Source organism: Myotis myotis, unplaced genomic scaffold (genome assembly GCF_014108235.1).
Source record: "Myotis myotis isolate mMyoMyo1 unplaced genomic scaffold, mMyoMyo1.p scaffold_m19_p_12, whole genome shotgun sequence".
Lineage (NCBI taxonomy): Eukaryota > Metazoa > Chordata > Mammalia > Chiroptera > Vespertilionidae > Myotis > Myotis myotis.
Genome location: NW_023416316.1, coordinates 53,951,739 through 53,962,613, shown reverse-complemented (window position 1 = coordinate 53,962,613; position 10,875 = coordinate 53,951,739). Strand labels below are relative to the sequence as shown.

Below are 10,875 nucleotides of genomic sequence, written 5' to 3'. Positions count from 1 at the left end.
GATCAAATGAGCCACTTCCATAGATATATGGAAGAATATACATTTTTACATAAAATATATATCTAATAGCCCTGACTGGGTGGCTAAGTTGGTTGGAGCATTGTCCCATACACCAAAAGGTTGCATGTTCTATCCCCAGTCAGGGTGTGTATGGGAGGCAACCGATCAATGTTTCTCTCTCACATTAATATTTCTCTCTTCTCTCTCTCTCTCTCTCTCTCTCTCTCTCTCTCTCTCTCTCTCTCTCTCTCTCCCTCTCTCCCTCTCCCTCCCTCCCTCCCCCTCTCTCCCCCCACTCCCTCCCTCCTCCTCTCTTCCTCTCCCTCTCTCTCCCATTCTCTTTTTCTTCAAAATCAGTAAACATATCCTGGTGAAGTTTCAAAAAATAAATAAAAATATATCTTATATATGTGTGTTTTACTCTGTGAAGTATGAATATATACATATTATGTGCATATATGTATATATTCTCTTTCTCTGGAAAACCAAGACAAATACAAGTGAACACTCTCGAGTTGATGACAAGAATGTTTTCATCTGTGCTGTTCACTGCTGTATCCCTAGCACCAGAACAGTGCATAGCACATAGGCGATGCTCAGTAAATATTAGTTGAATCAATGAATGGTTATAAATTATTTAGTTATTAGATTAACTTTTGTTAATAGATACAAATCACCTTTTTGGAAATGAATCAGCATGCTCTATATTGAGACAGAAAGGAATTTCTTCTATGGGACCACATAGAAGACTATGAAGTGTAACAAACATCCTCAGCAATGTTCTAAGCGTTGAAATAGAGTTCCACAAAGTTATTTCTTATCAAGTTCCTTTAAGCATTGATCAATGACATCAACATAGGACAGAAGGAAAGTGATTGTATTGCGGTGGGAGTGGTCACTACGCTCTCAAGCGGGGTCTCCATCCAAAAGATCTTCAAGTGTCAAGTGAAGGACAGCTACTGGCAATCCTCCACAAACATCGGTTCTTCCAGCTGCGGTTTGGAGATTACTGAGTGGAAGTGAGTTTCATGTGTGGGTCTTTATTGCCAGGAAATCTTAGAGCCAGATATGTTAAAAACAAACAAAACTGAGAGCACACTGGCAGTCACTTGTAAAAATTGGTGACTACCTTAAGAATCCATATGCAAATAAAACTGGATAAGACTGAGCAGAAGTGCCTGCGGGCCAGATCAAATTATTTTTGAAAAATAATTTTAAATTAGCCATAGCTCACAAAAAGATTAAGTATAATCAGAAGATTGCTCTTTTAAAAACTAAGAATTAGAAAAATTGCACAATTTTACATTATGCAGGCATGAATAAATTGTACAAGTTGTTATGCTTCTGCCTGGATGCTTAAGTTCCTAATGAAAGAGATCTTTATATGTCATATTGTTTAATGCTATAAAAATATTCTTAATATTAGATTGATCTTTTATAGAATCAGGCCATTTCATGAACTAGAGAAAAAGTTATAAATCAAAGGGAAGTTGTTTTTTTAAAAGAGAGATGGAATAAAAAACTAACCCACCCTGGTTAATTAGGGAAAGAATAGGGTCCATACACTGTTCAAGTTTTTTCAGCTTTATATAAAATTTATTCAACCTATCAATGAGTATGTAGATGCCATTTTAACCCTTATAAAAATGCACACCACCATCCTGGCCAGTGTGGCTCAGTGGATGGAGCATCAGCCTGAGGACTGGTTAAAGGCAAGTACCTGCCCTAGTCAGGGCACATGAGGGAGGCAACTGATCTCACATCAATGTGTCTCTCTCTCTCTCCCTCTCTCTCTCTCTCTCTCTCTCTCCCCTCTCTCCTATCTCCCTCTCTCCCTCTCCCTCTCCCTCCTCCCTCCTCCTCCTCCTCTCCCTCCCCCTCTCTTCCTCCCTCCCTCCCTCTCTCCCCTCCCATTCCCTCTCTTCCACACTCTCTCAAAATCAATGGTGAAAAAATATCCTTGGAGGAGGATTAATAACAAACATGCACGCCATCATCTGTTTTGCAATTTGATGGATTAAAAATGATGTATCCTGTTTTTAAAATATATTTTTTATTGATTTGAGAGAGACATCAATGTGCGAGAGAAAGATTGATCCGTTGGCTCCTGCACATGCTCTCACTAGGGATAGAACCTGAAACCTGGCTATATGCCCTGACCAAGAATGGAACCCGCCACCTTTTGGTGATTGGGACAGTGCTCAATCAACTGAGCCACATGGGCCAGGGCTGATGCATCATGTTTTAATTAGCATTTATTCTGTTACATGTGAGGTTAGGCTTTCAAATCATGTTCATTGACTTTGTATTTTGATAAATTAATAGTGTATCCCTATGATGTTCAGTGTTTTAAAATCCCATGTTGATCATTTTTGTTATAAAAAAATGAGAAGGAAATCTCAAGTAACAAAGTGCAGTACAAGTTCAAGTCACATTATACTTAATACAGTGGATGAATTAACATGCTGTAGTTTTTGGCCAGAATGTGTGCTAACACATGTTGTACAAAATTGACTACAACTAAGTAAAGCTTCTCATTTGCACCCGTTGCCGTAATGATCCACCTATAAATACTTAGAAAGCAATGATGCAATCAACTAAATAGGAAAAGAAGAATTAAAATTATTATCCACCAAAGCTCTTTCTGTATTATTATAAAATTCTATAAAACAGCAAGCCATTTATCAGAATATTCTGCATATCTGCAATATACTGCCCTCACATGATAAGTTAGCTGTTGTAAAAAGAGAAAGGAATGTAAACTTTTGTCATATAGGTCATTTAATCAGTGACGTGAACAAAAAGAATCCCATAGTTAACATCTTTATTTCAAGCATGGAATTTATTTTTAATTAATTTATTGAGGTGACACTGGTTAACAATATTATATACTATCAGTTTCAGGTGTACAGTTTTATAATAAATCATCTGTATATTGATTGCATTGTGCTCACAATCCTAAATCTAGTCTCGGCCCATCACCATGTATTTGACCTTTTAACCCATTTCATCCTCCCCCGACCTCTCTTCCCCTCTGATAGCCATCATATTGTCGTCCATGTTTATGAATTTGTTTGTTTCTTTCTGTTTTATGTCCCACATATGAGTGAAACCACTTATACATTGAACTACTCCTCAGCATAAAATATGATGAAATAATTGCCATTTGTGACAACATGGATGGATCTTGACAGTGTCATGCTAAGTGAAATAAGTCAGGTGACAAGAACCATATGATTTCAGTCCTATGTGGGATGTAAAACAGAAAGCCAACATTGGAATTTAAGGTTGAAGATTATAAGTAAATGTATGTGTAGAGATACTGATATCCACGTGTTTAATCAGCAGTAGACTTTGATGTGGAACACTGAATTGAGCAAAAGGAATGTAAACTTCGTAAATAATGTGATAATATCTGCCGGAGTTGATTGTGTTCACTGGCTGTGAATAAAAGAAATATAGTATTGTGTACAGAAATAGCCTCTAGAGATGACTTCTTCTCGAGGACAGATAACTCACTCATTTACAGGGAAAGGAAATGACTTCTAAAATAATTGACCAATTTAATAAATAAGAGTATTTTTAAAAATTGTATTTCCCTCTTAAGTATTAATGACTAATGATTCCATTTTACTTTTTTTTTCATTTTACTTTGTTTTAATTGACATGTAAATCTCTGACAATATACAGAAAATCATTCATTAAGATTCAGGGATCATTGGCCCTAAGACCTTGGAAAATGATATGTTTAGAAAAGTAAATTCAGATCTTTTCCCAGTGCTTATTACCTAAACATTGATTTATTGCCTTCATATAATGAAGCTTAGACCTGTAGGAGAGTGTGTGCAAGTTAGAAAATAAATTGCCATTTCCCTTTGAGGCAAATACATATTTCAGTAGATATTATATTTTATTTTGTCCAGAAGTTAATGTGTGAAAATAAAAACAATCACTTATTGAAATACCACCCATCTACTTGATGGTAAAATAAGTCTGATTCCTAATACATAGTCACTTGTTTTATAATTAGAAAGAGCTATGAGGGAGTGGTTGATTTGTAACATACCTTAGGATATATTTACTTGGATCCACAGAAAGTACATAAAATAAGTTAAGAATTTGTTCCGAGTAAAATCATATAACTATGCTTGAATTATGACATCACACAGAAGTCACACATTTCAGAGAAGACTCAAGGGCAAAAATGTAAAGGAGAGTAAAAGTAAGCTCTCGTTGCTTCTCAGAGGGAGTTCTGAAAGTTTTGATAGCACTGAGCAAACACTGCTCCTTTGAGAGAGTGTTTTTCACGCTCTCACCGTTGCCACCACCGTTGCCAGTCATTGGTCTCTTAGTGTCCCAAAGGCTTAGATACTAATGGTTGTCTATATAGAGGTTTCAGCAAAATTCTGTTATATAAAGGAATGAGTGACTCAATCGGATAATCAAGTAATTTACCCTTGGTTCTCATAGTTTATAGTGGCTTTGTCTATTACTATCAATGGTGTTACATCCCAAGCTCCAAATTTAAAGAAAGCAGTGATGTATACATTAATTTGCTATCTCAAGTTCTTTTCATCTGTCTCTTTCATAAACCCTCAGACCCTTTGAGTGGGATGGCTGCTGTGCTCAGTTTCTGAGATGGGATTCGTTTGTTCAGTCAGAAAAAAGATATCTCCCTTGACCCTGTGATTACTTGAGGGGCTACATGATCTAAGCAGCTCCAATCAGAGAGAGACTCAGGAATGCTGCTTCTCTGTAAAGCTTGGGATGTCCCTGGAAGGGCATGTGGGTTGGTAGCTGCTGGAAGCCACTTTGGGGTCATAGGAAGTCAGGTAGCACAGAAGGCTGAACCACAGAAGCGAAGTGATAAAATGTCAGAAGAGAGCAGAAGCCCTGATCAAAGCCTTGTTGGACAAATGACCTTCCTCTGGATTTTGAAGTTATGTGATCAGAAAGCGTATCTGCATTGTGTAAGCCTGTTTGAGCTGCTTTTTTATTACTTGCAACTGAAAACACTGTAAATGATAGAAATGGCCCGTAAGCTTGGCCTGGAGAAAAAGGAGGCAGCCGACCTGAACACGAAGTGAGAAAATGTATTATTATCTTTTACTAGGTTTGAAAAAGAATTGATTAAAGGGTATAGAACATTCAAAATCTTTTTAACGCGAAATATGACCAACAACAAGACTATAAAAAAGTAAGCAAAAATTATATTTTAATTAACTATCACAAAGTGATAATGGGAATCAAGAATGAGAACTTTCCTAGAAACCTCCTTATTCCCTTTTCCAATCACTAATTTCAAAGATTTTGTCTTGAAGTAGTAAAAGATTCAAATGAAAATATATATGTACACACATTTTTATTCTCCCTAACTCTACCAGTAATACAAGGTGGGGCAAAAGTAGGTTTACAGTTGTTTGTATGGAAAATAATACAATAATGAATAATTATACAAGAATAAATCCTTGTTTCCTGTACTCACAACTGTAAACCTATTTTTGCCCCACCCTGTATTGGGGGGCATACAATTACGTACAATAATATGCAATACAACAAATAGAGAATAAAATTAAACAAAGAATTATAGATTGTGAGGATAAATGTAGAAAAAGAAGTTGAAGATTTTATATCCAGTCACAGTGTCAGAAAGGTAACACACTTGGCTTTACTCTTCCTAGGTCCCCAAAAATAGAAAAAATAAATAAATTTCAAAATATATCATTCTCTGAAGAATCATAGCTCACAGGGAGTACCCACTCTGAGTCAGACATTTGGCAGATACCTTGTATATCCTCCTATATAATAAAAGCCTTATATGCTAAGTGTCTGGTCATCTGTTCAACCAATCAAAGCATAATATGCTAATGACATGCTAAGGTGGCTCAACTGCTCACTATGACCACCAGAGGGCAGATGCTCTGACCAGTAGATTAGCTTGGTATTGGGGGTCTGGCTGATCAGGACTGAGTGAGATGTGACAGACATGCCCTGGAGCCCTCCCGCAGTCCTTCCCTGGTTGGCCAACCTCCAGCATCCCTCCCCGGCCCTGATCGTGCATTGGTGGGGTCCCTCGGCCTGGCCTATGTCTTCTTGCAATCCGGGAGCCCTCAGGGGTTGTCAGAGAGCCAGTTTCATGCACTGGGTCTCTAGTTTAATATAACTTAATATTTTCAATAACCCTACAAGGTAAAAACTAGTTTTATACTCATTTTACAAAGGAGGAAACAAAGTCATCAGCATCTAAGTGGTGGCCACAAGATTTGAACCCAGACCGTCTAACTGCAAAGCATCCTCTCTAACTGCTCTGTGTGACAAAAGACAGCTCACTGCTTAGAAGAACACAGACTTACTGACCAAAGGGACACTGCTGCCATCCATCCTCATAAAGTATAGACAGTAGGACAGTGTCGATCCTCAGTGGTATCCATAAAGCAGCTAGAGACAGTTTTCCTGAGACTGTTCCCATATTATTAAATGAGGCCAATAGCGAAGCGTAGTTCAAATAAAGGAAATGATACAATTCCCTTTTTGGTTTACACAGGATAACAATAGAGACTGATGGTTGCATATTCTTCAAAAAATCTTCCAGGAATAACATTTCTAACTTCTGAGTTATTGATAATTCAAGGTTATTCTCTTTTTCAATAAACTGAAGTAAAAAAAAAAAAAAAATTCTCTAGCACCTACTAAGGGCAAGTGCTCAGGTTGACACTCATTCAAATGGAGGCAGGACTTAGTGTCAAGAAAATATGAATATTTTTAAAAATTAAAGTGCTTAATCAGGACATGAAGCAGAAGGTTCAGCTTCCTCAGGTGGAGGTGTACTAAGGTAGGATTGAAGTCTAACAAGTTTTTTTCAGCAACTTGACCAGTCTCTTCAATATGTCAGTACGATTTTTAAATTTTTTAAAATGTTCTATTACAGTTGGCATACAATATTAGTTTCAGGAGTACAACATAGTGATTAAGCATGTACATACCTTATGATGTGATCATCCTGGTAAGGCTCGTACCCACCTGACACCATGCATAGTTATTACAATATGGTATTCCCTATGTTGCACTTTACCAAAAAGTATTTAAGTAGTGACTTTTGTTACAATCTGAGAGAACAAGTCACTTGTACACGGCAAAGAAGTTCAAGATAAAAAGTACATTATTGCCTGTGCTGAGAAGGAGTCCCTAAGAAGCTTGTAGCAGCACGAATACAGAGAAAAAGGCAGCACTAAAACATTAAAAATTCAATATATTCTGTTGCGGTTGGGAGAAAAGGAAGACTACACTAATAATCTGGACTAATACGAATTTTATGAGACAAGTGAACTTTCTTTTTTGAGAGAGAGGAAGTGAGGAGAGGGATAGAAAGATAGAAATATCTATGAGAGAGAAACATAATCAACTGGCTGCCTCCTGCACGCCCCCTACTGGGGATCGAGCCTGCAACTGGGCATTTGCCCTGATGGGGGAATTCAACCACTGAACACACAGGCCTGATGAGGCAAGTGAACTTTTGAATTTACCTTCAACGATACTTTAAATCTTGACTTAACATTTGTAAAATACCATGCTTTTTCACTAAAATTGAATAGCAACTTTATTAAAATGCAAGTGTACCAACATTATTAGTAAGGTGACAATTCTGAAATCTGCCTCGCTGTAACATTAAAAACCACACAACTATTTTAACATTTTCAAAGTGCAAAATAATTATGTTGGGGCACTGCTACTGAATGCCCTCCGACAATAATTCACTGGTTTTACAAATTAGCAATGAAAAAGGTTATTATATGGCAAGGCTTTATGTATAAGTCCCATTTGAGGTTACTTTTGAGAATTCACATTTTTTGCTCTTGAAACAAGGAAGGGCATATTAGGAGAAAGTAAAAACATGCCACACTATGTTGTAATAGCAACTTCCTTGTTTGAAAGTTCCACTAAAATATTAGAACAATTGGCCTCCTGGTGCTTACCACAGGCTGCGTTCTTACACTGACTGTACAGAAATAGGAGGCAGATTAAACTTGCCCCATATACACCTCAGCTCAGGCTCTTTGCCTAGTCTGTATTGTGATTGAGGAGACATTGAGAAAAAATAAATAAATAAAAATAAAATATTAGAACAATAATTTTGAATACCATGTGCCTCACTGCAAATCCAGCAGTGAACACAATACTTGGTCCTTAATAAATGAATATTGGCTGAATGAACAAAGGGCCATGTAAAGAGGAAATTGTGTAGCAAGTTCAGAGAATAATGAGTTACTCAGTTATTTGAAGCCAATGTACACACACAGGAGTAGTGAGACCAGACTTGGGAAGTTAGCTTGACCTTCTGTCTGGTCTTAAATGACAGCCAAAGTCATTAATAATGGACTCATTATGGGTATAGCTACTTCTCGATAGATTTTATGTGACTAAAGGTAGACAATGATAGAGTAACTTTAGTTAATAGTCTTTAGAAGTGCTGTAAGTCATCAAATTTATAGAATCATTGAAGTTATCTTTTTCTTTTCAGCCAACTGCTGTAACTGTAAATCTAAAGTTAGTAATAACTTCAAAACACCTGGGCAATCAATAATCATGTCAAGAAAAAACAAAGGAGAACATCAAAGTTAGATAATATGAAGAGACTGCTATAATTCTGTCAATTCAGAACTGCTAGAAAATTCGTGATCTAGCTTTATTTACAAGCATAATTGAACTACTCATAAATCTCACTCAAACTTGAGTTCACAACTGCAATTTTGGTTGACCATGGGACAAAAATGAATTACTGCTAGGATGCCTTTAGGACAGTGGTTCTCAACCTTCGTAATACGGCGACCCTTTAATACAGTTCCTCATGTTGTGGTGACCCCCAATCATAACATTATTTTCGTTGCTACTTCATAACTGTAATTTTACTACTGTTATGAATCGTAATGTAAATATCTGATATGCAGGATGTATTTTCATTGTTACAAATTGAACATAATTAAAGCATAGTGATTAATCACAAAAGCAATATGTAATTATATATGTGTTTTCTGATGGTTTTAGGCGACTCCTGTGAAAGGGTCGTTCGACCCCCAAAGGGATTGCGACCCACAGGTTGGTGACCCACAGGTTGAGAACCGCTGCTTTAGGAAATTATAATTTAGATTATGTTTTCCTTGGGAAAGATAACTTAAGAGTCAAGGTTTATTAGCATTAATTGCCTAAATTCTTAATACAGGAGTTTAAAAACAAGAAAATTAGAAGATTACAGTCTTTTAATTTAACATTACATGATCTATTCTGTGACAATCAAATGAATTTAGGATAGCTATTCTCTCATATTGGTCAACTTTGGAACTCAAACGCCCTGGACAAGTCAGACAGAACAACAGATGTACCGTGACAGCCCATTGTGTTTGATAAGCTAAGCCATATTCAGTTTGACATGATAATTTATTTTGAGACTGGATTTCACAGGAATCCTGTAGGAGAATTACAACTATTTCTCAGAAAATCTTGTCTTAAAAGATCATAGGTTTTTTAAAGCTTATTATTTCAAAGGAGTATTTTGCTTATATGATACCTGTACAGATATGTGCCTTTGATTTTATGAAAAATATGATATAGAGTCTCATTTGATAGGATGTTTAGCCAGTACCAGCATTTATCATCCAGATTTAATTATTGTAGCATTACATATATTTTTATTGCTTTAATGACATTACTATTTCTTTAAACTTATATATCCTTTTCTCTATTATATTTATATTCCTTTAATTGCATTACATTAATATTTTTCTTTCAATAGAGTTATTTTCTTTAGTAAAATAAACTTTTTTTAATAGTAGGAGCCAAATATGTCAGGTTTATTTTCATAATCAATTTCTATATGGGCGTTCCTTGACAATGTGATCTGTTTAGTAGTTCTTGGTTAGAGACTCCTACTACCAAACATATGCCAAGACCTAGAAGAAACCATTATTAAACCTCTCACCTGGCTTCCGCTGCACCACACAGCTCAAGTGTTTTTGGTATCACCCTGACCTTGTCATTAGCTTCTTAGCTTCATAGTTCATAAACAAGACATTCCTCATTTATCATCTCATTTTCCATTTATCATTTCTATGCCTGAATAAGTAACATGTAAGTCAAAAATAGAAACATTTAAAAGGCAATCATTGTTAAAATGAGAACATATATTTGAATATCAAGTCTTCAGAGGTGTAACAAAATAAACTTTGAAAAAATAAGAAAGGAGAAGATGGAAAAATTTAATGACCTAAATAACATACTTCAATAGAATTAATAAGTGAACTTACTTTTTTATCTTGATAATCTATGAAGTAACTGTTGTTAAAGATATATTTAGAAATTTCTAATAATAATATGTTAGATCTTTAGGTATGACTTGAAAATATGTATTTGAAATATATTCAAGTGAAACAAATTTCAAACGAATGAGTTTAGATAATATAATCTAACTTCTTAAAAAATCTAGAAAAATAGTCCTCCCTCTACATTTTAAAACTAGAGGCCCAGTGCATGAAATTCGTGCATGGGGGAGGGGGAAGAGGGGTGACCCCCTAGCCAGGCCTCTCCAATCTGGGACCCCTCGGGGGATGTCCAACTGCTGGTTTAGGCCTGATTCTGCACTCTCACAATCTGAGACTGCTGGCTCCTAACTGCTTGCCTGCCAGCCTGCCTGATTGCCCCTAACCACTTATGCCTGCCAGCCTGATCACTCCCTAACCACTCCCCTGCTGGCCTGATTGATACCTAACTGCTCCCCTGCTGGCCCAATCACCCCCAACTACCCTCCCCTGCCCAATGTCACACGAGGGTGTCGCACAATGCCACCTACGCTTTTGTTATATAGCAGTGATGGCGAACCTTTTG

The 10,875-nt window shown here is 36.6% G+C and overlaps 1 non-coding gene across 1 annotated transcript; it reads left to right on the top strand.

Moving 5' to 3' along the window:
* Window positions 1-7,956: 7,956 nt before the first annotated feature.
* Window positions 7,957-8,088, top strand: LOC118667798. Its single transcript, XR_004971390.1, has one exon. It is a non-coding gene; the product is annotated as a small nucleolar RNA SNORA51 (small nucleolar RNA).
* Window positions 8,089-10,875: the final 2,787 nt, after the last annotated feature.